Source organism: Astyanax mexicanus, chromosome 4, assembly GCF_023375975.1.
Source record: "Astyanax mexicanus isolate ESR-SI-001 chromosome 4, AstMex3_surface, whole genome shotgun sequence".
NCBI classification, from domain to species: Eukaryota; Metazoa; Chordata; class Actinopteri; order Characiformes; family Acestrorhamphidae; genus Astyanax; species Astyanax mexicanus.
Window position 1 is genome coordinate 28,735,627 of NC_064411.1, and position 25,082 is coordinate 28,760,708.

At 38.4% G+C, this 25,082-nt stretch overlaps 1 long non-coding RNA gene across 1 annotated transcript; it reads right to left on the reverse strand.

Moving 5' to 3' along the window:
- Positions 1-1,078: 1,078 nt before the first annotated feature.
- Positions 1,079-23,932, reverse strand: LOC111194591 (uncharacterized). The gene is made up of 4 exons (XR_007438606.1): positions 23,394-23,932; positions 3,718-4,335; positions 2,719-2,763; positions 1,079-1,821 (listed from the first exon to the last, which is right to left on the reverse strand). It is a non-coding gene; the product is annotated as an uncharacterized LOC111194591 (long non-coding RNA).
- Positions 23,933-25,082: the final 1,150 nt, after the last annotated feature.

Genomic DNA, 25,082 nt, shown 5'->3' on the forward strand with positions numbered 1-25,082 from the left:
TCATCTATTATTATTATCATTATTTGGGTGGTGGGTGATTTATTCTCAGCACTGCAGTGACTGTACTGGTATGCTGGTAATAAATCTGTGCCATTTCTGTCCCAAGGAAATTACATGTATAAATGTGCACACAAAATAACTATAAATACATTATTAAGCATAGTGTCTTGTACATTGTATCTGTTCCCACTTTCTTACTAAAAACTTTACTTTATTAATTAAATATAATTAATAAAATCCTTCAAAGATCAATTTTTTTTGCATTGCGAGTCCAAATATTACAAATATTTATTTCAAAACAAATCCATAGTATTTAAAGTTAAAATACATGTTTTAATTAGGGAAGGAAAAATTAAGTTCCCTCATTAGTTTTTTTTGTATATTTGCTCTTATTGTAACTATGACTGAGGAGCTCAATCTCAGTACTCACTCCTGTTTCCTAAATTAATTCTTAGATCTTATTTGTTTATTTTTTAAATACAAATTTTGGAAAAATTACTAGAACGTGCTGAGTGTTCTCGTGCTATTAGCATAGCCACCATTTAGCTATTTTTCATGTTTCTGCTAATTCTATGGTAAAACCTCATTTCTGTTACTTTCAGTCTTGTTACTCAAAACGTAAAAAGTAACAGGAGTGAGTGCCAGTAACAGGAGTGTTAATATTAGTTAATGTTAAAACATTTTTTTCCAATTCTGTTCGGTTCATCAATTTTCCATTTGTTTAACAAATTGCATAATAATAAATTTGATCAATTTCAGGTTTGGGTCTTCTTGATAAAAAAAAAAAAACCTTTGCATATTTTAGAAGAATACAATGTGCATGCATATATAGTGATTTTGTCATATATATTAATCATTTGAACATGCAGTCAACCATTTTTTAATATAAAGACTTTCTTGAGAAAAAAAAATCTAAAAAATTAGTGGACTTGCTTTTGTTTTTTTTTTAAAGTTACTTGAGTTTTGGTAACAGGGCTGAGAAAAATGTAACCATTTTTGGATTAGAAACCTTGTAAAATTTAAGTAAAGCTAAAAGACAGGACAAAAAAGCTAAAAAATATAAGTTTAATTTGGAAGAGTTACTACAAGCATCAGAAACATAAAAAAACATATTTGTAGAAGAACTAAAGAATGAATTGAACACTTTATTGGTTAATCGGAACAGGAGCTGTGCAGCAACACCTGATTGGCCGAGAGGTGACAGCCCTTACTGTTCTTGCCTAGCAACAGATTCAGCTGCACATAGCATAAACTCCACCCACTACTGAGAATATGGGAAGAAACACACACACACACACACACACACACACACACACACACACACACACACACACGTAATTACATTTACAGCAAATAATTATATTATATTATCTTAATAACAGTACTGGTATTTTTTACTGTTCTTCTAATTAAAATACATAATACATACAGTACATAATCTCACACATATTTCTGAGAGTCTCTCTCTGTACTTTCAGGCTAAAATTAGCCGTGCTGAGGCAGGATTGGTATAATTTACACTTCAGAGTCACTAAAGATGGCTTTACCAGAAAATAAATGCACCCCGTTCCCTTTTAGGTCAGCAGAGTCCCTGGAGGGAAAATCAGCGCCTGTCATTGGTTGGCTGCGTCTCCATGGTAACACAGCTGTGTGCATGCATGTGTGTTGGAGGCAGGTGTGTATCCTCGGAGAGATCCCAGCTCGTAATGAAAAACTGTGATTCACCATGTAGCACTGCTGCTTCCCCACCCACACCCAGTCCAGCCCTGCCCCACAGGTCTGGGTACTCTTCTTCTTCTGCTGGTAGTAAAATATACAGTTCTGAAAAAAAATAATAATAAGAGAGCACTTAAAAATTATGAGTTTCTTTCATTTTACCAAATAAAAACCTCTGAAATATAATCAAGAGGAAGATGGATGATCACAAGATATCAAACCAAACTGAACTGCTTAAATTTCAGCACCAGGAGTAAAGACATAAAGTTATCCAAAAGCAGTGTGTAAGACTGGTGGAGGAGCACATGATGCCAAGATGCATAAAACTGTGATTAAAAACCAGGTTTGTTCCACCAAATATTGATTTCTAAAATCTTAAAACTTTATGAATATGAACTTGTTTTATTTGCATTATTTGAGTTCTGAAAGCTCTGCATCTTTTTTGTTATTTCAGCCATTTCTCATTTTCTGCAAATAAATGCTCTAAATATTTCTATTTGGAATTGGGGAGAAATGTTGTCTGTAGTTTATAGAATAAAACAACAATGCTCATTTTACTAAAACATAAACCTATAAATAGCAAAATCAAAGAAACTGATTCAAAAACTTAACTCTCTTAATTTTTTTTTTCCAGAGCTGTAATTGATGACTTCTATTTGACTTCAGATAATGAGCAGTTTTTATATACAGTATATATATATTTTTCAAATTTGATCACATTTTCTGCATAATTTAAAAGGCTATTTACACAACGAAGTGTATATTTATTCATCATGTGCATGTGTATCATGTGTCATGTGCATGTGTTTCCTGTCCTTATCCGTGTTTATTTATAGTCTTTGTGTTTCCGTTCTCCTTGTCGGTTCTTGTACATCTTTACGTCTGATTGATTGATGGTTTTCCTTAGTTACCAGTCTCTGTGTATTCATTGTTTCTGTGTTTGTATATGTCATTTAATTTCTGTGTGGTTATTGGTTCCCATTTCGAAATAAACTTACTCACATTTTCGTCTGCTCTCCGCATCCTTTCTCTGCTCCTGCGTCAATCCTGACAGTTTGAATAAGCGAAATTTGTTCAGAATGATGTTAATTAACATTACAACACTGAAGAAGCACAAACCTATTGTTAAAAAAAAAACTCCAAAACATTAAAACACAATGCAAACAATGATCCACAGCCTAAACATCAGTAAAGAATGATGTCTGAATGACTTCCCTCTAATTAATACAATTTAACATGATTAAGGAATAGAAAATACATTCTAAACAAACTTAATATATTTTTTTTATATTGAGCTTATAGTCTGTGTTCAAAAACACACACAAAAAACACAGTAATAAAGCTATGCACTGCACTGCAAGTCAAGTGCATAATACGGACAAGTGGAGTGTGCACTGCTCACTTGTGCACCTTTTTTTAAAACACAGTTTGATTTGTTACTTTGCTATATTGTGATTGTCACACCATAGCGCTATATATAAAATAAAAATAGCATTAAAAAACAGACGTCTTGTTACGTTTTCGCCCTGTTTCTAGTCTGTTCTCATGTCTCTGTGTGTGACCCCCACGTGACCCGTGCGCCTCTGTGTTGTTTCCCTGTAATTTTCTATTCACCTGTGCGTTATTTGTAGCTCCGCCCCCCAGCCCCAGGTGTTTCTACTTCCTGTGTGTTTTCCTGTCTATTTATAGCCCTGTGTTTTAGTCTGTATTTGTCGGTCTTTGCACTTAAACCTGTTATTTGTCATTCCCGTGTTTGCTTTCTCGTTTGTTCACAGTCATCGCCCTAGTATCTTCCTTGTTAATTTCTTGTTTATTCCTTTGTTTATGTTCCTTAGTTTAGTTAGTTTACCCTGTTTAGTTTATTTCTATCTTGTTTTAGTTCCTTGTTTTTGTTTGTTAGCCTCCCCATTGTTCCTATTATTAACTCTCGTTTGTTTTGGTTTATTTCTTTGTTCCTTGTTTTTTTGTTTCTTTGTTAGTTATTTAATACATTTCCTTTACCTGCATTTGTGTCCGCCTGCATGTCTTCCTGCCTGCACCCATTCCTGACACGTCTACGTCACAGACTACTTTTGTTGGGTCAGGCCCCAGGTCAGGTCGGGTTCGACAGTCCGGCAGAAGATACAGGAGTCATGCAGACTCTGCAACAGCTTCTTCCACCAGGCAGTCAGACTCCTCAACACGCAGAGACTGTACTGAACCCACCCATCACTTTACTTACACACACACAGATTAAAATGTCTCTATGGCTATCAGCAATATTTGCTGCTTTATTCTATAGAACTATAAACTTTCAGTAACTGTTGTAATCATGTATGTTCTATATGTTACAGTATGTTACATATATATGCACCTTATCCTCCCAATGCACATTATTATACCGAATCGGTACTGCTCTGTCCTGTCTTTTAAACTGTATTGTCTGTTGCATTTACTGTATTTATTGTAGTGTTATAGTTTTATCATTACAAGTTTGCAATTCGTAATTTCGTTACCCTGTGTACCTGTACTCAGCAGATGTAATGACAATAAAAGCCTCTTTACTTGAGTTGAACTCTTAATTGATATATCTTGGGAGCTGTCCAGTGCTGAAATCCAAATCTTGCATGGGTCTCCACTCTGAGGAAGCAAATGTGAAAATAGTGAGTGAATAAACAACTGTACTATAGCTCTAGCATGTAGAATAAATAAAGTACATAGTTATTTGTGAATCATTTTTTATGTTCTACTGTGTTTTATTTGGCAACATCATATCTGCAAAGAAAATGAACATCGCATTTGGTATTTTCTTCTCAGATGAACAAAGGGGATACTGATATGATCTAAACCATTTTCATACAGAACGAAACCAGATTAGCTGGAAAAAAATGCTTAGAATCACATTAATATAGTTTTAAAAGTGACTGATTGGCAAAGTTATTCCTTAATCTGTTCAAAACCATCAGGAAAATGTAGATAACACCCACCAAATGCATAGAAAATAAGAGGAACAAAAGGGAAACAGCAGATCTGTGTGGAAACCTACAAAACAGGTTTCAGGAGGCTTGTGCAGCCATACATCCATCCTGCTAAGAGTCGTCAGCAACATACACAGATCTATTTATAGCCTGCAGTTCCAGAGCAGCAGGATTTCCACCAGGAAGAACAATTCTCGCTCAGTATCTCAACAAGCTCTTTGTGCATGTTAGCGTGTTAAAAAACGTGAAAAAAAATTCTAAAACAATGGACATTTTCTTGTAAAACCATTTGCTGAAATATAAAAAACACTATATATATACAAAAAAGGGAACACTTTAGTTTCTGAATCAGTTTCTCTGATTTTACTAAGTATAGGTTTATGTTTGAGTAAAATGAACATTGTTGTTTTATTCTATAAACTACAGACAACATTTCTACCACATTCCAAATAAAAATGTTGTTGATTAGTAAGTGTCTTCACACTTACTAATCCACTTTTAGTCTGCTTCCTCTTTGCTCTACACACCTATTAATCCACTTTCAGTCTACTTTTATAGACTTTTTCCTCAGGTTTGCTGGATTAGCTGTTTGCTGCTGCAGTTTGTTTGTGTAAGTTTCTAATTTCAACTGAAACAAGGTGAGTGCTTTTTTTTCTCCATGGCTTCTGCTCAGGTTTACTCCTGTTTAGAGTGTGGCATGTATAGCTTAGATCCCTTATCCACCGATACTGGTAACAATAGTGGTATTTGTACTAAGTGTGAGATAGTTAGCACCTTGGTGGATAAGGTGAATAAGTTAGAGCTGCACGTCCGGGGTTTAATAAGGGATAGACAGCAGGATTCACTGTTAGCAGCCCCGGGTGTCTCAGGGAGAGTTAGTACCCCCTCGACTCCGGCCTTAGAGCCCTCACAGCGGGGCGAATGGGTAACGTCTCGGCGGCATAGTCGAAAGGCTAAGGCTAATGCTACCGCAAAGGCCACAGCCAGCCCACCTAAACACCACGCTCCCCCAGTTCACGTGTCAAACAGGTTTGCCCCGCTCAGTGAAGCACCAACTGAGGAGCCTGTTAAAGGTACTCTTGTGATAGGAGACTCTATCGTCCGACACGTCAAATTAGCTACTCCTTTAGCACCAGCGGGCACCAGCGGCAACAGTTACTTGTTTACCGGGAGCCAGAGCACCGGACATTAGTGGCAACCTCAGGTTAGGGAATAGGAGATATTCGAGGGTAGTAATTCATGTAGGGGCCAATGATATTCGTCTGCGGCAGTCTGAAGTAACTAAGGCTAATATTAAAGAGGTGATTAAACAGGCCCAGACGCTGTCCGAGGAGGTAATCTATCATATCCAGACTGTAGTACTAACATTTCAAGCCTAAAGATTGGTTTACTTAATATTAGATCTCTAAATTCAAAAGCAGTTCTAGTGAATGAAATGATAACTGATCAGAAATTCGATGTTCTGTGTCTGACAGAAACCTGGATTAGGCCAAATGAATATGTAGCATTAAATGAAGCCACCCCTGCAGGCTATAACTAATACACAATCCGAGATTGTCCGGTAGAGGAGGTGGGGTCTGCATATTTTTCCAAAGTACCTTAGTTAGCAATCAGAAACACTATGATAATTTTACTTCTTTTGAGCTTCTTTACACCAGTATAATTAACCCAGTTACAAAAAAGAATGCATTTTCTTTAATTAACATCTACAGACCACCAGGGCCCTATTTAGAATTTTTAAAAGAATTTAGTGATTTTGTCACAGACTTAGCAGTAAGTAATGATAAAGTGATTATAGTTGGAGACATTTCGAAAAATTGGATGATCCATTAAAAAAGGCATTCACATCGATTTTAGACTCAGTTGGTATTATTCAAAATATAACAGGACCTACTCATTACTGTAATCATACTCTGGATTTAGTTTTGACCCTGGGTGTGAGCATAGATAACCTGAATATTCGTTCTCAAACCTCCGCAATTTCAGATCATTACCTTATTTCATTTAAATTACATCTCAGTCATAATATATGTACATCCCCTAGCTACTCTGTAAAACGTTCAATTACGCCTTTTACAGCCCAACAATTTACAGATAAGCTTCCAGACTTATCAACTCTAATATATTCTCCTATAGACCCAGTAGAACTAGACAAACTAACCGAAGGTTTAGAAAATACCTTTCGCTCTACCTTAGATGTTGTAGCACCCCTTAAACACAAAATAGAGAGACAGAAAAAGCTCGCACCGTGGTACAATGATCAAACTCGTACCTTAAAGCAGTTAGTACGAAATTTAGAGCCTAAATATCGATCAACTAAACTGGAAGTGTTTCACTCTGCGTGGAAAGACAGTCTTGTTAAATATAGAAAAGAACTAAAGAAATCCCGCTCAGCGTATCTGGCCTCACAGATCGAGATAAATAAAAATAATCCTAGAGTTCTCTTTAGTGTTATTTCCAAATTAACTAAACACCAGGCAGGTACTGAACCTCAGATTCCAGCCATTTACACCAGCAACGATTTTATGGACTTCTTCAATAGTAAAATTGAAAACATTCGGGATAAAATTAAACAGATAAATATTACATCCTCTCTATCATCTGGTCTGGCTGATCTAGAACAAAACCCTGTTACTGAAGTTAGGTAGGAAGTCTTTAACCCACTTCCACAGCTAGAACTAGAGAAAATTATCTCCTCTTCAAACAGCACAACCTGCACACTTGATGCTGTTCCCACAAAATTACTAAAACAGGTACTGCCAGATATAATTAAACCTCTGTTAATGATAGTAAACTCATCGCTCACCCTGGGCCATGTACCCAAAGCCTTTAAAACAGCTGTAATTAAACCTCTGATCAAGAAACCAAATATTGATCCTAGTGTACTGTCTAACTATAGACCTATTTCAAACTTACCCTTTATTTCTAAGATTTTAGAAAAAGCTGTAGCCCAACAACTTTGCTCTTACCTGCAAAGAAACCAGATCTATGAAAAATTTCAATCTGGATTTAGGCCTTATCATAGCACTGAGACAGCTTTAGTTAGAATAACAAACGATCTACTTATAGCCGCCGACCAAGGCTGTGTTTCCCTACTGGTACTTCTCGATCTGAGCGCAGCCTTTGATACAATAGATCATACTATCCTTTTAGAAAGACTAGAGAACATGGTCGGTATAACTGGAACTGCCTTAGCATGGTTTAAATCGTACTTAACCGATCGCTATCAGTTTGTGAGGTTAAATGATATGTCTTCCAGTTATACCAAGGTAAGATATGGAATTCCACAAGGCTCTATATTAGGACCGTTATTATTTACATTATATATGCTCCCACTGGGCAAAGTTATTAGAAAACACAATGTGAATTTTCATTGTTATGCGGATGACACGCAGCTCTTCATATCAGCCAAACCTGATGACAGAGTGAGATTAAAGAAAATCGAAGATTGTGTAGAAGATGTAAAATCATGGATGTCGCACAACTTCCTCCTATTAAATAGTGATAAAACAGAAGTTCTCCTATTAGGCCCCAAAGCTGCTAGAAATAAATTATCAGACTTAATGCTAAATCTTCTCAGCCACCCCTGGTTCAGCAGCTAAAAACCTTGGAGTTATCATAGATTCAGATCTAGCATTCGATAAACACATATCTAATGTTACTAGAACAGCTTTTCTACACCTCCGTAATATTGCCAAGCTAAGAAATGCCCTATCACTGCATGACGCAGAAAAATTAGTACATGCCTTTATTACCTCAAGGCTAGATTATTGTAATGCGCTACTGTCTGGATGTTCCGGCAGTAACTTAACTAAACTTCAGCTAGTTCAAAATGCTGCAGCCAGGGTCCTTACTAAAACGAGAAAATTTGACCATATTAGTCCAGTACTATCAGCACTGCACTGGCTTCCAGTCAAATTCCGCATAGACTATAAAATTCCCCTGTTAACATATAAAGCCCTACACGGGCTCGCTCCTGAGTATTTACAAGACCTCATCTCCTGTTATGAACCACCGCGATTACTTAGATCTAAGGGTGCTGGTTTATTAGTAGTTCCTAAAATTCAGAGGAGCTCTGCAGGAGGAAGAGCTTTCTCTTATAAAGCGCCTCAACTCTGGAATAATCTCCCCGAATATGTTCGGGACTCAGACACAGTCTCAATCTTTAAGTCTAGACTGAAAACTTACTTGTTTAGTTTAGCTTTTGGTAATTAATGTTTTCCCCTTTAGATAAGGCTGCAGATTCAGGGGTTCATGGACAGAGGAAATTGTGGTAAACTGAGATGCTGGTGCTGCTGTTCTCCCACTGCACACGGTCACTCAGGTTTGTGGACGGTGGAGTGGGTGGATGCCAGTGTTTCAGGGAGCCTTCATGTCTATGTTACCTTCTGGCTCTCTGCCTTTAGTTAGGCTGTTTTATTTAGATCTGCCGGAGTCATTTGCCACACTCTGATAATGTTTTATATTCTCTGTTTTACATAAATCCAGTCAAAACTAATTCCATCTCTCTGCCTTCCTCCGAGTTACTGACTGCCCACCTGTCTGACCCGATACCGAGGGATGTTGGACCCTCAGGCTCTCATGTCCTCTGTCTGGCCAGACTGGAAGTTTCTGAAGTCAGCTCTTCTCCATCCACCACCACAGATCAGCTGCTCATCATCCATCTTACTCTATAAGCCATTAGTGGAGCTGCTATACACCTGAATATATAAAACCTATGTGGATGTATGAAAGACTTTTTAAAATTAATTTAAAAGCCATTTGACCAGTGGTAGGATGGTCCCCCCTTTAATGTGAGTCTTGGTCCTCCCAAGGTTTCTTCCTCCTCCTGCAGCTCTGAGGGAGTTTTTCCTTGCCTCCGCGCTCACTGGGGGTTCTGTATTATGTATATTCTATGTTTAATGTTTTGCCTGATTCTTTGTCCTGTGATCATGTTTCTGTAAAGCTGCTTTGTGCCAACACCAGTTGTAAAAAGCGCTATACAAATAAATTTGATTTGATTTGATTTACAGCATTTATGAGCATTAAGATGCACAGTTTTCAGACCGCAAATAATGCAAAAAAAAACAAGTTCATATTCATAAAGTTTTAAGAGTTCAGAAATCAATATTTGGTGAAAATAACCCTGGTTTATTTTTAATCACAGTTTTCATGCATCTTGGCATCATGTTCTCCTCCACCAGTCTTACACACTGCTTTTGGATAACTTTATGCTGCTTTACTCCTGGTGCAAAAATTCAAGCAGTTCAGTTTGGTTTGATGGCTTGTGATCATTTCATCATTGATTATATTCCAGATGTTTCAAGTTAAAATGTAAATCAAAGAAACTCATCATTTGTTTGAAAGTGGTCTCTTATTTATTTCCAGAGCTGTAAAACTTATAGATACAGAATATGAATACATCCCAAATGTAATGGGACAGGAACTAGAATGAGGTTCCATGATTTTTTCACATGCACCACTAAAGCTTAAAAACCTTGCACAGACCTGTGGGATATCGCTGGTCTGTTCACATAGACGATTCTAGCCAGACACTGCAGGTCACAATCATTACCATCCACTGCAGGTGCTGAACAGTGTGGATGTTAATGTGGCCAGAGCTGTTTGTAAATCTTAATATTCTTATGTCCACTGTGTTCAATGTCAGGTTCAAGAAGTTTACAGCTCATGGCACTGTCGCTAAACCCCCTGGAGGTGGATGAAACAGAATTTAGTTTTTTAAGATTCAAGCTCACTTCAATGTAATTCAAAGCATTATTTTCAATCTACTACTTTCAATCAAATTTAAGCTGATCTACAGGCACAAGGTAAAACCTCTCATCCTCTCACCCTGCAAAGGGGTTATCGGCGGAAAGCGCAGCGACTCGGTTATGATACATCAGCTCACAGATGCCTTGTGCTGATTGACATCACCCTAGGAGTGATGTGGGAAGAGAGCGCCATCTACCCACCCAGAGAGACCAAGGCCAATTGTGCTCTCTCGGGCTTTGATGGCAAGCTACATGAACAGGATTCGAACCGGCGATCTCCTGATCATAGTGGCAGCACTGAACCATTTAGAGCAAAGGGGTTATTAAATTGTTATTAAAAGATATTTTTTACACCTTGCTATCATAATGATGGGAAAAGTATGCCTTGAGTAACTCTAAACGTGCAAATGTACTAATTCTCTTAATTAATCATGGGTGTGTTTTGGGTGTAACATGAAACAAGCCAATTAGTGGTCACTTACCATTTTTTTAAAAGACAGGTGCGTTCTGACTTTTGCTTTTTTTGGTGCAGGCATCTGGACGTGTTCAGCGCTTCTCTTCTTATTTTATTCTGTATTCTTTTTATTATTGATGTAAAAGTTGGGTTTGTGCACTGCTGTGTCCTTGTGGGCCATAACAAGTAGGTAAGTGCAGTGCCTGTGTTGCCAAGATAGCAGTGAATGTCAGACTGTTGTCTACTGTCTAGGTTGTATTCATTCAGTGGCACACCTGTGTTTTCCATTGATAAAATAGCAATACAACTGAACACACCTCACTTCCAGACCAGCGTTGCTACTGAAGTGATTTAGGCTAAAGGTGTGATAAGAGGCTGTTGGCTGGATGCAAGATAGCAATGAGCATCACAACACACTTGTGCAGGGTGTACGATAGGGCATATTCTGTCGTAAGTTCTGTTCATTCATGTTTTTTTTATTATAAAGAGTGGAAACCCATTACATAAAGTAGAAACCCATTCTGTAAAGTTCTTTACACTCTACTGTTCTTAAGCTGAAGCTACATGATGTTTGGAGGTGTGTAGTTGTGTCGCTGTCGTTCCCAGTCTCTTCCACTGTGTTATAATATCACTGACAGTTGGCTGTGGAATATTTGGACTTGGTTGCAGAGATGATTCATCCTATCACGGTTCCACAGTGCTTGAGTTCACTGAGATCCTGAGAGTAACCCATTCTTTAACCAATGTTTCCCACAGGTTTTATACACCTGTGGAACCATGGAAGTGATTAAAACCTGAGTTCAATGATTGGGATGGGTGAGTGAATACTTATATTGGCAATATATTGCATGTCTTGATGGTGGACCACACACACATCAATGCCACACACAACACACACAAGTTGCAACCATACCAGTGCCAATGCTGTGTTGAGAATGGCCCACCTCCCAAATAATACCCTGTCTTGTGGTCAGATGTGGACCAATAATTATTGGGGTAGAGCTACAGTAATTGGACACCCATATAGTGGACAAGTAAGCTGGTGGGTGGAGCTCATGATGCGAACAGTGAGTGGTGCTACAGAGTAAGTGTTTCAGATAAAGTGGCCAGTAAGTTTACAGTGGGGAAAATAAGTATCTGATACACTGCCGATTTTGCAGGCAAGTTTTCCCCCCTGGAAAGAATGAAGGGTTCTGTTAATTTTATCGTTGATGCACTTCAACTGTGAGAGACTGTAAAAAAATAGAGAAAAATAAATTGTTTGATTTTGAAATAGTTCATCTGCATTTTATCTCATTAAATAAGTATTTGATACAATAAAAAATCTAAAGTTAATATTTGAAACAGAAACTTTTGCTCACAATTACAGAGGTCAGATGTTTCCTGTAGTTCTTGAACTAGTTCTTGCACACACTACAGCAGGGATTTTGACCCACTCCTCCATACAGATCTTCTCCAGATCTTTCAGGTTTTAGGGGTTTCGATGGGCAGCAAAATTTTCTTTTTGGTGAAGGTCTGGAGACTAGCTAGGCCATTTAAGGACCTAGAAAGGCACTCTCATTTTGTGTTTTAGGTCATTGTCATGCTGGAAGACCCAGTTTACCCAGGTTACATGAGATGCATGACCCCAATCATCCTTTCATCTTTGAGACTGTGGTCCCATATCTCTTCAGATCATTGACCAGGTCCTCTTGTGTAGTTCTGGACTGATTCCTGATCTTTCTCAGAATAATTTCACCATCTTTACCCCACGAGAAGAGATCTTACATGAAGCCCCAGAATGAGAAAGATTGACAGTCATCTTGTGTTTTTCTCATTTTTTAATAATTTTACCAGCAGTTGTTGCTTCTCTCCAATGGGCTAATGTCTATTGTCTTGTAGCTCATCCCAGCCTTGTGCAGGTCTACAGTTTTGCCTCTGGTTTTCTTAGACAGCTCTTTGGTGTTGGTCATGGTGGAGAGGTTGGAGTGTGATGGATTGATTGAGTGTTTGGACAGGTGTCTTTTATATAGGTAACATATTCAAACAGTTGTAATTAATACAGGTAAGAGAGAGTAAATTAGGAGATTCTTAAAGAAATCAGGTCTGCGAGAACCAGAATTCTTGCTGCTTAGCAGGTGATCAAATACTTATTTCAATGGAAAATTATTATGGATATTAATGTTTTTTAATGCATTTTTTGGTAGATTCCCTCTCTCACAACTGAAGTGTATCTATGATAAAAATACAGACCTCGTCATTCTTTGTATTTGGGAAAAACTTGCAAAATCATCAGTGTATCAAATCATTATTTTCCGCACTGTATGTGTAGAATGGATGACTATAGGCATGTGTGAATATCTGTAGGCCTGATTGTCGTCGTGTGTGTGTTGTGGGGTGGTGGGGGAGTTTAGTCGAGGGTGCTAAGGGGAGGTGGTGGAAAACGTGTCACATCCTGTTAGTTCGGTGTCTCTGCCACTAGCTATATACTGTGTGTGTGTTGTATTAGTGTGTGTAAATGATGGCTCTTTGATGTGACATATTTGTCACAGGGCTAAAGTTGTGTAAGGAGATAAAATTTCCCAGTCTCTTTCTCTCGTTCTCTCTCTCTCTCTTTATCTCTATCACTCTCTCTGTCCTTTTCTTTTCACCGCACACAAACACACTCACACAAACACACACACACACAGAGCTCACCAGCCACTCTAAGAGTGATTTGTTTGAAATCTCAACAAAGCGTCAAACGTTGTTCATCACACTTTTATAGGTGAAATAGTTGCTTAGCAACAACGCATCTCTTTCGAGCATGATATTATATATTCAGACAAGATTCCTTCCTGCTGCTAAAATAGGAATCATCCTCACAGACGTCTTCAGTACATGTGAACATTGTCTTTTTCCCACACAGCAGCAAATTTCTTTAAAGGCGTCTGACTTTACGACAAGCAAATATTCCATCTTTCTTCTTCATGGATCTTCTGTTAAAAACCTAAAACTGCCAGAGCTGAACGTGAAGGTGTGAACTGTGAAGTCTCCACAGGGCTGTTTTTAGCTTTGTGTTATTGATCGGTTGTTGAATCACATTTTTTAGTAAAAATAGTACAGCAGTAATGCTTTCTGTGGCACTACAGTAGCTATAGCTCCTGAATTAGCTTTAGCACTGGGGTCGACATAATGGGCCCTATTTTAGTGATCGATAGGCGAGACGTGCTGCTTGATTTAGGGCGTGTCAGTGTGTCTTTGGTATCGTGAGGTAGCTAAAAAATATATATTTTTTTTTAATTAACCATTAACCATGGGTGTGTTTTTGGTAAATGCTAATGCTAATGCTGCTCCAGCCTCAGTGCTGGAGAACTAACTAAACTGATATTCCTTTACAACACTGTACTTCAGGGGAGTGACTTTATTTCTCCTTAATACCTGACTGATAAAATTCATACATAAGGCACACCTGATTATAAGGCGCACTCATGAATTTTATGAAAATTAAAGGATTTTAAGTGCGCCTTATAGTGCAAAAAATACAGTACTCTTCTGCATGCTTGATGCAGTTACACATACCTACCAAAGAGCTCTCTAAATCCCCTAATCTTCAAAACTTACAGACTATTGCTTTAATGAAATCCTGCAAAAACATGTATAGTATTCCGTATTCTGTCTTTATTTTTGGTTTGGCATTACTTTTTTCTTTTTGTAGCATCGTTGTGTTATCCATCCATCCATCCATTTATCCATCCATCCGGTAAAACGAGTGTTCTAGACCTCCATTCTAAAAGAAATCACATGCCAAACCTGAACAAACTGTTCCAAGATGTTTTTAAGGAGTCACAGCAGCTACGGTTTTAACAGTTTAAAGAAGCTCATGGACCATCCACAGTAACAGCACATTTAAATATTCATAAGCCTGTCATTTAAATATTCATACAGCTTCATAAATAATTCAGTGGCTGTGTAGTGATCTAGTGAGCTGATAGGCCACTGGGAGACCCGGCTCCACCTTCCATTTCCGTGGAAACGAAACATCAGAGAGATTACCATTCTCATTTCGGTTTGCAACTTGTGTTTTTAACGTAAAATGATTGTTTGAGTTTGAGAACAGCAAACACACATAAACCCACACACACACACATACACACAGGTACGATCACACACAAACCTTACACACACTTATACACAGATACGCAAACTCAAACACACTACGATGCACACTGGGAGAGGCACTGGGGTGGTTGCCAAGCAACAGGATGTGCGGCAGGCTCAGGATTGTCACTATGAATGTGTCACATATTTTCACAATAGTACGATGTGTGTGTGTGTGTGTGTGTGTGTGTGTGTGTGTGTGTGTGTGTGTGTGTGTGTGTGTATGAAAGTGAGGATGAGGAGCTTTCAAAAAAAAGATGGACTCAAACTGCACACAGATGGCATCTCACATTATAAACATGACTACACACACACACACACACACACACACACACACACACACACACACACACACACTTACATATAGACACACACACACTGCCTGCAGCGTCACAGCTGAGCTCATATTTGTGCCAGGTTTCAGGCTGTTTAACTCTCTGATGTCTCTCTCTCTTTCCCTCTGTCCATCCTTCCATCTCTTTCTCTCTTCCATCTGTCCATATCTTCATTCTTCCATCTCTCTTTCTGTTTGCCTTTCCATCCTTCCATCTCTCTCTTCCATCTGTCCATCTTTCTATCCTTCCATCTCTTTCTCGCTCTTATTCTGTCTGTCCAACTTTCCATACTTCCATCTCTCTCTCCCTTTCTGTCTATCTCTTTATCCTTCCATCTCACTATCTTCCTGTCTGTCTCTTTCCATCCTTCCATCTCTCTCTTCCATCTATCCATCTCTTCATCCTTCCATCTCTGTCTCTTTCTGTCTGTCTTTCCATCCTTCCATCTCTCTCCTTCTGTCTTTCCATCCTTTTGTCTTTCTCTCTCTTTCTGTCTGTCTCTTTCCATCTCTTTCCTCCATTTGTCCATCTCTTCATCTTTCTGTCTCTCGCTTTCTGTCTGTCTGTCTTTCCCTCCTTTTATCTCTCAATCTTTTTTCTATCTTTCCATGTCTGTTTTCCCCCTGTCTATCTCTTTACCATTCCATCTCTTTCTCCTTCTGCCTCTCAGTCTTTCCACCTTTCCATCTCTCTCTCTCTTTCTGTCTGTGTGCCTTTCCACCATTCCATCTCTTTCTATCTGTCCATCCTTCCATCTCTATCTTTTTTAATTTTCTCTGTGTACTTCTGTTCATTTTTCCTCCCTTCCACCTCTCTCCCACTGTCCTCCATCTGCCCATCTTTCTATCATTCAATCTTTCTCTCTCTCTTTCCCTATGTCCATCTTTCCACCATTCCATCTGTCTTTCCTCTTTCTCTCTTCTTTTTCTTCTCTCTGTCGATCTTTTAATGTTTCCATCTCTCTTTTTGCTCTTTCCTCTGTCCATCTTTCCACCACATTCTCACTGTTTATTTCTTTTCTCTTTCCACCTTTTATTACTCTCTTTTTTGTCTGCCCATCTTCTTTCTTTCTCTCTCTCTCTCTCTCTCTCTCTCTCTCTCACACACACACACACATACACACACACACATACATGCACACATTCCATCAACTGAAGTTTCAACATCAAAGCGTTTCGCCGGTTGTCGTGGCAACTGCCTAGTCTTGATTTGACTGGTCAGATAAAAGTGTGATGAAAATAATATTAGTGCTGATTGGCTGCAGTGAAAGTGTGACGTATTCTGATTGGCCATTAAATGACAGTCAGACAGGAAGAAACCTTTCCAACAGACAAACACACCCAACACCTTAATCCCCACACACACACACCTACACACACATGCACACACACACACACACACACACACACAAAGACACACACACACACACACACAAAGACACACACACACACACACAAAGACACACACACACACACAAACACATACATATGCATACATGCAACAAACAGATATGCCGGTACACAGCATCACAAACACACTAACACACACTAACATACACACACACACACACACACTCCCCCACACACTGAGCGTTCACTGTAGGGTGACATGATGAGCGAATGGAGGTTGCCATGGATACACTTCCTACGTAAGGAGAGGTAAGGAGAGAGGAAACAGAAGGGATGGTGAAAGAATTGGGACTGAAATTCTGCACTCTTTCTCAAAAGAAGAAATAAATACACTGATCAAGCATAACATTATGACCACCTCCTTGCTTCTACGCTCAGTAACTATTTGTTCAACTCCACTGATCATATAGGACACTTTGTAGTTCTGTAATTACAGATACAGTAATCTTATTACTCAAGTGTGCGTAGTTTTATTGTTATTACTGCATATATACAGGACATACAGAAGATTAAAACTACGTTACTTGCTAACCCAAAGTAGCAGCTATTAAACATTCAATAATAGATAGATTAAATACAATTAAACAAAGTAAAATTAAGTAAAGCTCAGAAAAAAGTAAGAGAGCACGTTTTTTTATTTTATCAAATTGAAAACCTCTGGAATATAATAAAGAGGAAGGCAAATGATCACAAGCCATCAAACCAAACTGAAATGCTTGGATTTTTGCACCAGGAGTAAAGGCATAAAGTTTTTCAAAAGCAGTGTGTAAGACTGGTGGAGGAGTCAGGGTTATTTCACCAAATATTGATTTCTGAACTTGTTTTTTTTTTTGCATTATTTGAGGTCTGAAAGCTCTGCATCTTTTTTATTTTTTCAGCCATTTCTCATTTTCTGCAAATAAATGCTCTAAATGACAATATTTTAGTTTGAAAATATTTAAATAAGGTGTCTCATTTTTAATACTTCACATTTAATTAGCAAACTAGTAAAATATTTTCCCAGAATTTTCTGTTCCACCTTAAATGTGGCAGCAGCTATATTCAAAGAAAATATTTTAACTAATAAATTCAAAGCCTTTTCTGACAGAAAGAATCACAGCGTGTATGTTTACATTATACAGTACCAGTCAAAAGTTTAAACACACCTTAAATTCAGTGTTTTTCCATTGTTTTGACATTTTCTATATTGTAGATTAATACTAAAGTCATCCAAACTATGAATAAAACAAACTGAATGATTGATTAAATTGAAAAAGTGTTAAACAAACCAGAATATGTTTTATATTTTAGAGTTTTAAATAGGACCTCTTACTTAATGTCACGGTGGCCAAAAGTGCAAAAATTAAAGTGTCAAAAATACAAAATAGGTCGCCAATTAGAAGGCTAACAAAACAACAAAGGGCTAGGCAAAAAATAACAAAAAGACAAGAGTAAAGTAAACGTAGGGTACAAGATCTATGGAAACAGATTCAATACCAAACAACGAGGAACTGAAACAGAGGGCTATTTATACTAGGAGGACCAGGTGAAAATTATTAGAAGGCCAGCGAGTTAGAACGCCAAAGAACTAGAGTCCGTGGCAGGCAGACAGACAACAACAGGACTTAGGTGGCAGCTTTGCAAATCTCAGAATTTTCAGTTCTATGAGTTAGAGTCACATGGAATTCAGGCTTTCAGTTAACAGCTGTGCTGAACTTATCAAGAGATCATTTAAACTTGAATTTCTTGTCTCTTAATGTGTTTGAGAGCATCAGTTGTAAAGTTGTAGAGTTACAGGTATTCAGTGAATATCTCTATTTGAGTAATGTTCTGATCCATATTATGAGAAGCAACAACTACTCAGCTAAGTAAAGAAAAAATACTTTAAGAAATGTACAGTCATTTTGTCCATTATATCTCCTACAGTCCCTAAAATGTTGCCTTTCCAGCTTCTTTTTTCATTATTCTTTAGAGCCCATAAATAAAAGCCTGGGGTGTATCTCAATGCCACTTGTGTTCATGGGAAGAACGTTCTTGACAAGTTACCTTGCTCTCAAGAACAAAAGGATAGGGACAGCTATAAACATATGCTGTGTGTTTCCCATTGCACATAGCAATGAGCTCAGCTGACTTCCCCTAAACAAAGAAGAATCAGAAATTATATAAATGAAATGGAAATATGTGCTAAGGTTACCGAGGAGGAGTGTACGAGCCTCATGGTGCAACAGAATGAACAATAATTTGTTTGTGTCAGCTAAGATTTGATTTATTTGATTTATTCTTTTTTTTTTTTTAAAAAAAGAATAAATTTTTCTCCCATTTTTCTCGCCAATTTAGCTAGGCCAATTGTCCCACCCATGCAGCTACCAGTCAGCCAGCTGTATACGCCCTATCACTAGTGATGCCACAACACCAGGAGGGTGAAGACTAGCACATGCCTCCTCTGATACATGTGAAGTCAGACTCCGCCTCTTTTCGAGCTGCTGCTGATGTAACTTTGCCGAGTAGCATCACAGCGCACTTGGAGGAAAGCGCAGCGACTCGGTTCTGATACATCAGCTCACAGACGCAGCCTTGTGCTGATCACCCATCACCCGAAGAGAGAAATCCCGATCATAATGGCAGCACTGTAGACCACAGGACCACTCCACACATATCCAGACGCATTGTTTATTTTATTATAAAAGACCAGAACTTGGGGCACCGAGAGGTCCAGTGGTCTAAAGCGCTGCCACTATGAGCGGGAGGACGCAGGTTCAAACCCCCGCTCATGCAGCTTTACCATCAAGCTGCTGGCGCTCAGAGGGAGCACAATTGGCGCTCTTTCCCCACATCACTCCTTGGGTAATGTCTGCAGCACAGAGCATCTGTGAGCTGATGTACCGGAACCGAGTCACTGTGCTTTCCTCCAAGCGCGCTGGCTGCTTGGCAATGCTGCATCAGCAGCAGCTCGAAAATAGGCGGTGGCTGACTTCACATGTATCAGAGGAAGCATGTGTTAGTCTTCACCCTCCTGGTGTGTTGGGGCATCACTAGTGATAGGGGGAGTCCTAATGAGTTGGCTTATTGGCCGTGTAAATTGGAGAGAAAATGGATTAAAAAAAAAAAAAGACCAGAACTTAAAATGTATAATCGGGGGTCTGATTAGCATGTTCTACCATTGTCTCAGTACTGAATAACAATGAATTTTGGGTCTGAATTGTATTGGTTGGTTCAAACAAGCAAGTTTTTCTTTTTATATTATATTATCTCTTTTTCTCCCCAATTTGATAGGTCAAGTACCCAATATATGTGCCCTGGAATGGCATCCACGCTGGTCCTTTAAATGTTCGATGAGTGATAAATCTGGTGACCAGGGGCCTCATGTACTAAAACATTGCGTACGCCATATTTCACGCTCACGGTCAAATGTACTAAATGTGACTTGAACGTGAGAAAGTCTGTTTCCCCACGGCACTTTCAGTTCAGGCGTACGAATGTTTTTTGTACGTATGTATTGTGTTTTTGTCATTTGGCGACACTTAGAGGCGATTCATTGAAATGAGAACTTTTAAGATATCCTTTACGCACACATTGTAGTAAAGCCATTATTGGGTAAAATAAAGTAAATTAATCAGACAATTAAACAGTAAATTAATCAGATAGTTTCATTGTCTTCCTGAAATAATTGCTCAACAGGTTTCCGCTTAGCCTAGATTATATAAACATGCATAAAATGTTGCGCTGGAGTCGTTGAATTGACAGCGTTGGCATTATTGGAAAATATTGCCAATGGCTGAATTTGCCGTTTCAGATTTCCAAGAGCATGGTTTGAATAAGATTAAAATATGAGTGCGTGACGGGTGGCTTCTTGGTAAGCAACTCGTTTAAATGAAAGCATTTATTATCCATCTTAGAATTAATTTAAAACATGGGTAATTATTAAATTACATAGAAGACAGCGGCTACGCTACGCTATCTGTCCTTAAATCCCAAACAGAACTTGAATTCATTCCAGGTCTGTTCTTCTTCTAGTCCATAGCAGTCCAGGTTTCTAGTTCACAGCACTGGATGGATTAAATGGTGGACATCGAAATCATCTCTCTGTCCAGTGATGCTCCCCCTCTTAATGTCTGTCAGCTGGGCAAAATGTCTTTGAGTGGCTACGTTTACACGCAGCCTAATAATCCGTTAATACTGTCCCTCACTTATCTCCCTCCCTGTAACTCACAGACCACCATGTCTCAGTCCAGTGTGACAGGAGTGAGTCTGGAGCGCCATCTGCTGCTCATGCACTGCAGTTACACAAGAAGAATCAGTAAAACCTCTAGTTTTTTGGTGTTTGACTGAGAACCACAGTTTAAGTCTACAGGTAGAGTGTACAGATTGCATTAAACAGTCTAACATACAATTACAGAATAAAGAAATTATTTTTTAAACATACTACAACGTGCAATATGCAAAGATGTACATTAACAAAGTAGAACTTCTTCACTACTGTACTTAAGTAGTAAAATACTGTATCTGTGCTTTACTGTATTAACATTCTCCTACTTCAACTTTTACTTCACTACATATTTTGGATGGGTTTAAAACTTTTACTCCAATACATTGTTTATGTGCTGCATCGTTACTTGTTACAATTATGGGACATTCCAGGATTGTGGTACATTTCAGGGGTGGTCACTTCTGAAAATTTGATCTTCAATTTGATCATTTTTAGTCATATATTTATTAAATACAGGTAATAGACTATCAAAAAGTTTGCTTCATCAAGCTCAGGTATCAAAGCAGTTTTTTTTATTAGATTATGCAATATATTTGGTAACTTACAGTAACGGGGTTGCGAGTAACAGGGTTGCAAATCTAGGCTAAGTTGTGGTTTACCCAAGGAACAGATGCTAACTGTAAAATGTAGCTATGTATACAAGATCAAGGACAAACATGGTTATATAAGTATATAAAGTAAATTTTGACTCTACTCATTATTAGTCTTACAATATGAGTAACAGGGTTGCGTTCACTGAGTGACACACACAACTTGGACAAACATATTTGGAAAAAAAACTTGAAAATTGTTAGAGCACTTACTCTTGGTCTTGCCATGTGGGCAGAAAATGTCCATGTGATGTCACTTCCTTTGTGCCAGTTGACAAATATTTTAACTCTTTCTCTGCCAGGTAAAATTCCTTATGGTAACAGGGTTGAGCGCATGTTGTGGGACACAACTTAATAGCATAAAAACTGTAACATGCAATACAATGTAGACCAAAGAAGCTGTTTTCATAAGTAAAGGAGATCCATATCAACAATATACAAGAGGAAGTCATTTATTTAGAGCTTATTTTAATTGTTAAATTTGCCAAAGGAGTTGGTCACCCAATGAGTGGGACAAGAGAAAACTGCCATTTTTTGAGTTGGTCCAAAGGTATTCGGTCTTTTGAATAATATCTAAGGAGCTTATTTTTCCACCATATTTTACAGTTTGTCTTATAACAAGTACATTTTTCACAAAAAAATAGGCATTTACATATTTTGGATGCGTACATTTGAAATGTATGTGGTGGGACAGGAAATGTACCAAAATCCTGGAATGTCCCTTATTTTAAAAATGTTAGGAATCATTCCAAACCCACATTATCACTAAAGCCAGAGCGGTAGATGTTCTGCACTGTTACCGAGTTTGATGAAGCTGCTCATCATTGAGTGAATCAAGAGATCAAGCTGATCTTATAAGATTATAAGGTCTTATAACCTCGCTGCTCCTGTTCAGGCTTTAGCACTGCTAACTTTGCACTGCTTTCTGTAATAACTATATCACAGTACTTTACCTTTACTTTCAGTACTTCACTGCTACTTATCACAAAAAAACTACTAAAGCAATACTTAAATACAAAAAAATTTGAATCCTTAAATACTTTCACTTTCAAGTGTGGAGCTTAAAAACACTTCAACTTCTTCTCAATTTTTTTTTTGATAGAGCACTTAAAGTGGTTTTTACTCAAGTCTCTGTCTCTAGTAGTTTATACATGTCTGGCAATATCTACATGTTGTTTGCAATAAAACACGTGTTTTTCATGTCCAGTTGATGTAAATATACTTCAAACATTTTTTAATACTTAAATATTGTTGATACATTAATCTTCAGTTTAGCACATCTTTATAGAGTCATTTTATGTGCCGTGTTATCCCTTTACTCAGAGCTCGTTTATGGAGAACCTGCCTGCTTACAATTTCTACCTTTACATCAGAAAATAACTGCAGACCGCTAGAGGGAGCCCACGAGTGAGTCCAAAATGAATAGGAGTGAATGGAGCTAAACGCTAAAAACTTAAATTAAAAATAGTACTTTTCCAGGATATTCCTTTAATTTTGGAAAGTAGATAAATTAATTTGACTCAAAAGTGAAGAAAGTGTACCTGTATGTTTCCAATTTTCTACTGTAAACGTATTTTTAGGCAGTATAAAGGTTAGCATCACTGCTACTGTGAGCTGACTGGTTGGTGGGCTGGTGGTAGTGGATGAGCGCACACCGCTAGAGGGAGCCCGCGAGTAAGTGCTGAATGAGTGAGGGTGCTAAAATGGGAGCTAAATGCTAAAAACACAAATTAAACATAGTAACTAACTACCTGTCTAGGATATTCCTTTAAATTTAGAAAGCAGAATAAATAATTTACTTTTACCATTTTACTTACCACGTGTATTAGCACAGTGAGCAGAGTGGGGCATGATAGCATAGTGGTTCACACATTCGCCTCCCAGGGCTGGGGTCCTTAGAGTCCCTATCTGGGTGGATTTTCCGTGTTCTCTATGCGTCTGTGTAGGTTTCCTCCAGGGACTCCGGTTTTCTCCCACAGTCCAAAAATATAAAGATCAGGTAAAATGGATATTCTAAATGGCCAAGACACCCTTAAAATGCCTGAGTGTGTGAATGTGTGGGTGACTGTATGCCCAGATTAGCAGATTAGCACTCTGTGCTGGGTCAGCTCCTCCGTGCTCGATGGGCAGTTGTTTACGAGGCTAAAGTTAGCTTCTTATTCGCTAGTGTTTTATTTGGATTTTCCGGTCCACCTTAAAAAGTCGAAATACCAATGATTCGCCTGTAGAGAGCAGGGTTGAGCCGAGCGAGTTTGGCATTTAGAGCATATATACACTGAGAATACATTGCCTGGAAATCTGGAAATATGCAGAAGGGGCAATTTATTCTCCTTTAATCAAATGCCAAGTTCAGAGTGTCATTGTGATATCCGTGATATCAAAAGTACAAAAAAGACAGACCAAACATACCTTTAGGTTGTCTTTAATTAACCAAGTGCATGAACTCACAACAACATTGTTCTCTGGGCAGCTATCAGCTTCAACCGGCTTTTCTTCTTCTAAGACACTCCAAGTAGCTCTCCTCTAGAGCCCCCTACTGGTTCTCAAATACATTACCATTTACACATTCACATTACTACAGTCATTATTTAAAAAAACTGTACAGTAATAATTTTAGCTCTTTAGGCAATTCACAGTCTAATAGTTCTATAATGTGGTGTCGAATTCAACAGACTATTTGATAATCTGGAGTTAGGGCATCTGGAAATACCCAGAACAGGCAATGTATTCTCAGTGTATATGCTCTTAATGCCAAACTCATTTTCAGGCCCGTAGCCAGCATTGTGATGGGGGGGATCTTTTTCCCCCAAAAGTGGACTTCATTTGGCTCTCTACTCCAATGCCCCCTAAATACACGAGCACACTTCAGACCTTTTAATTTAGACATATTTTATTTATTATAAGTTTGTTGTGAATCTGTTGTTGCTGTCCTTATTTGTTCGTCTGTTGCTGCCCACTGTAAATTTGATATAAATGTAAGTGTTACTCAAACTTCCTACATCTTCCTACTCTGTTGCTCACCTCAGTTGTCTGTTGCTTTGTTCCATTGTCTCTGTTGCTGCCCTCCATTGTCTGTCTCTGATGTTGCTGTCCTTTATTGTCTATCTCTCTACTATTGACATAAATAGATAAGAATTACTTCATGAGGTACACTATCGGCATGGTCATTAAAACTTAAACATGAATTAATAATAATATAAATTGAAGTGTTCTGTCTTATCCCTTTCAGCTCACTGAACTCGGCGCCTGATTGGCTGACAGAGCTCATTTGCATACTGTCTGGTCTGTGAGGGTCTGCTGATTCATTAGATATGCGTGGATTCGTGGAGCGACCAATAATCCGCTTTTAATAACGCGGGGGGGTGGGGGTTAGTAGATTTTGCTCGGCTCAACCCTGCTCTCTACTGGACTGGAAAATCCGAATAAGACACTGGCGAACAAGAAGCTAACTTCAGCCTCGTCAGTTGTTTCCGGTTGAGAGTACGCTGTGTGCAATTGGCTACTGC